Source organism: Tupaia chinensis, unplaced genomic scaffold (genome assembly GCF_000334495.1).
Source record: "Tupaia chinensis unplaced genomic scaffold, TupChi_1.0 Scaffold000388_1, whole genome shotgun sequence".
Taxonomy (NCBI): Eukaryota; Metazoa; Chordata; class Mammalia; order Scandentia; family Tupaiidae; genus Tupaia; species Tupaia belangeri.
In genome coordinates, this window is record NW_006159890.1 from 3266373 (window position 1) to 3270679 (window position 4307).

The window sequence follows — 4307 nt, forward strand, 5'->3', positions numbered from 1 at the left end:
TCACCCCCCAGGGGGGATGGCTACGCCACAATCCCTTCTCCTCCATTCTCCGCTCGGGAACTTTGGCACGCATGCACACGCACCCAGCATAAGTTTAAGCCACCAAGTCCAGGACTCGAACCACGGTCAACTACATGGGAGTTCAGCGACATAGCCATTACACTAACTACTGGTCCTTATTTATTTATTTTTAAGAATCTTTTTTTTCTTGGAGAGGTTTTTGCTATAGGGTGAGTGCGCTTGCCAGAAAGACAGAGAAAGAGAGACAGAAAGTGAGAAATCCCCCCCCCCCCCCAGAAAGGATGGCCATGCCACAATCCCTTCCCCTCTATTTTCCTCTCAGGATCTTGGGCACTCATGCACACACACCAAGCATGAGTTTAAGCTATCGGGTCTGAGACCCGAACTGCGATCTACTACATGGGAGTCCAGTGATATAGCCATTACGCCAACTGCTGGTCCCAAATTATTTTATCTAACTCCATTTATTTATTCATTTTAATTTGACCAGAGAGGAACAGAGAGAGAGAGAGAGAGAGAGGAAAAGTGAGAGCGCAAAGCCCCCAGGTCTGGGACTCGAACCACTTTCACCCAGGTGGGAGTGCAGCACCCTTAACCCACACCACCATGGCATCTGCCAGCCTTGTATTTTTTCCTAATCTTTATGAAATGAAGCATGCAAATGTTTAAAAGAACTGTTTTGTTTTTATCAACAAATAAAGGTTGACTATAATTACCTATTGAAGACCACTAAAGCTCATTCTTTTTATCTAACTGTATTATTAATTTTGTATTCAGTAACCAACATCTCCCTATCCTCCACTCCCAGTCTCCTTCCCAGCCTCTAGTAACCATTATTTCACTCTCTCATTCCATGAGGTCAACCTTTTTACTTTGACATATGAGTGAAAGCATACGGTGTTTGTCTTTCCATGTCTGGCTTATTACACTTAATATATTATCCTCTAGGGCCCTCTATGTTGTCTCAAATGACAGAACTTTATTCTTTTTAATGGCTGAATAGTATTCCATCACGTATATATTCCACATTTTCTTAATCCATTCATCTATTGATGAACACTTCAGCTGATTCCATATCTTGGCTTTTGTGAATAGTGTTGCAGATTTTTTTCATTAATGAAATAGTTTATTCAGTAGAGCAAGATATAATGAAACATTTGGGGGGCAGCAGATGGCATAAGTGATTATGTAACTAGACTCCCACATGGCTGACCAGAGTTCAAATCCTCAACCCAGTGGCTTAAAACTCACGCCAGGAGTGTGTGCACGTGTGCCCAAGATCCCAGGCAAAAGGATCTAGAAAGAAAAAAGAAAAAAGAATGCTACATTTGTTGCAGTTATAAAATCCTCAGATATCTTCATTTTAGGGAATAGGTTTCTTGGCACAACACAAGGAATGGATTGGTGTGGATACTAGGTATCTTTTAACTACAAAGCTTTTGACTTAAAATTATCCTTTTAGTGATAAATCAAAAATTTCGATACTTGGGAACCAGCAGTTAGCGTAATGACTATGTCGCCGGACTCCCACATAGTCGACCGCAGTTCCCGTCCTGGACCCGGTGGCTTAAAACTCATGCCTGGCACGTGTGCTTGGGTGCCCAAGATCCTGAGAGGAGAATGGAGGAGAAGGGATTGCAGCGTGACCATCCTCCCTGGGGGGTGATTTCTCACTTTCTGTCTCTATGTCTCTGTCTGTCTGGTGAGCGCACACCCTATAGCGAAAACCTCTCAAAAAAAAATTTTTTGACACTCATTTACTGCATCCACATCAGGGTGTGTTCCCAATTGGGAGGTATACAGTGAACAGGAGGTCATAGATCATACTATCTGCCCAACTAATATAGTGTAGCAAATCTAAATGATTGCTAAAGACTACTGCTATACAGTTATTACCTACAGGTCAATGAAACATAGTTTAGTTCCACTGGATTATTGTAGTGTGCAAAAATCTGACCTACATCTTTTTTTTTCTTTTTTTGAGATGTTTTCCCTATAGGGTGCGTGTGCTTGCCAGAAGGACAGAGAGAGACAGAGAGATAGAAAGCGAGAAATCACCCCCCGGGGGGATGGCCATGCCACAATCCCTTCTCCTCCATTCTCTTCTTGGGATCTTGGGCATGCACGCACATGCACCCGGCATGAGTTTAAGCCGCTGGGTCCAGGACTTGAACCGTGGTCAAATACATGGGAGTCCAGCGACATAGCCATTATGCTAACTACTGGTCCCTAACCTTCTTCTTGATGATATAGTGTAAGCCCTGATTTTCTTTTTCTTCATTCATGATACAGTGCATATGCAGGCATGTGCATGCATGCACATGTCATGGGGTCTGTTCATGTCAGAATCCCCTTTCTCCAATTCTCAAGTGCATCTGGTGTTGGGCACCTGTGCCCAATGTGTTTGGGGCAGATCAGGCCAGGGATTCAAACCATGGTGGCCATGTTGGATTTTTTTAAACGTTGTTGGTCCTGATTTTTTAAAAGTATTTCTTAAATACTTTTATTAGCAGGCATTTCAAAAAGATTCAACAATATAAAAAAGGCTTTTGTGGGGGCTAGCAGGTAATATGGTACTTAAGTCGCTGGGCTCCCATATGGTCGACCATGGTTCAAAGTTATAGACTTGGTGACTTGCTTTCTCTCTCTCTCTCTCTGGTCAAATTTAAATAATAATAATAATAAAATTAAATGAGTAACTAGGAAAAAAAAGACTTCATTTTAAATCTCTGCTGTTAGCAGTTTTAAGGAAAAAGAGCTGCTTAATTATTTTTTGTTGTGCAATTCAGTGTTTCCAAAGAATGAATGTGTGCATTGAAATTCCATGAGCCTATGAAAAATGCACACTCACAGATTATATTCTTGTATCAAACGCTGATTTGATTTCTTAGATTTGGAACCAAGAATCAACTTTTTTGTTGTTTTTGTTTTTTAGTTTGCTATAGGATGTGTGCACTCACCAGAGAGACAGATGGAGAAAGAGTGAATGTGAGAAATCACCCCCTCAGGGTGATGGCCACACCATAATCCCTTCTCCTCCAGTTTCCTGTAGGATTTGGACATCCACTGACATGCACCTGGCATATTTTTCAAACTGCTGGGTCCAGGACTCAAACTGTGAAGTCGGCCATGTGGCATCCAACTGCCTTAACCTCCATGCCACCTGTTGGCCTAAGGATCTGCATTTTTTTACAGATTGGTTTATCTTTATTTATTTATTCATTTTAATGTGACCAGAGAGAGACAGAGCAAGAGAGAGACGGAAGGTAGTAAAGCAAGCGCTGCTTTTCAAGAACTTGTAACATAAGGAGAAAAAATGTTACTCAGATTTGTGAGATTTAGCATCAGTGGTCTGGGGTATTTCTGAACGGAGAAACCTCTAGGTACCTAACATTCCAGATAATACCAGGACTCTTCAAGTTCACGGAAAATGCAAATTATGGAAAACAAAACTAAGCATGCACTTTGGTTTTTTGGTTCCAAAATAATCTTGTACTTCAAGTTCTCCATGAACTTTCTTTAGTCCCCATGTACAATATAATTTGGTTCCAACAAAGTATTAAGAGCAGTCTTTAACAGACCCTCTGGGATCTAGCTGCCTGGTTATGAGGTAAATCGCAATCTCTTCCTCTACCTGTGGATTTCTCCTCTTCAGAAGTAAAGGCCTCGGGAGGGATTGCCGAGGACGATAAAACCAAACCCAGCACCCCATGTATTCTGACTCTAAGAAGAGACAGAATTAAAAACCTTGCGCTTTGTCCAAGTCATCGAGATGTTTGTAAAGGATGCTAAACGTCGAAAAGGGCCAGGCCACAGCACAAACTGCCCAGGGAAAGCGACCGACGGCAACTTCCAGCAGCTCCACGAACTGAGAAGCCAACTTCACAACTCAGACATGTTGGCCGCTGGGCACAGCGACTTTCTGCCCAGAGAAGTCTTTTTCCTACTTCTTCGTTTCCCTGCCTCTCTGAATTGCTGCGTGAGCTCCCTCACGCCTTGGGCCAGCTCTCGATCTGCGAGGAGGCGCAGGGGAAACGCACTGACCAGCACGCCCCCACCGCCCCGCTCTCCTCCTTCCTACAGAAAAATGCGTTTCCAGGCAACGGCGGGCCTCGGCGTCACTTCCTGCCATTTAAACTCCGGTCCCCACCCCTCGCAGCCCCTTCTCCTGGCTTCCACTCCCCCTCCCCTCGGTCGTGGGCTTCATTCACGCTTCCTCGGCGTGGGGAGGGGCGAGGCCCGGCGTGCAGAGCGGCCCCGAGCCCTGCGGTCGCCGCGCACCTGTT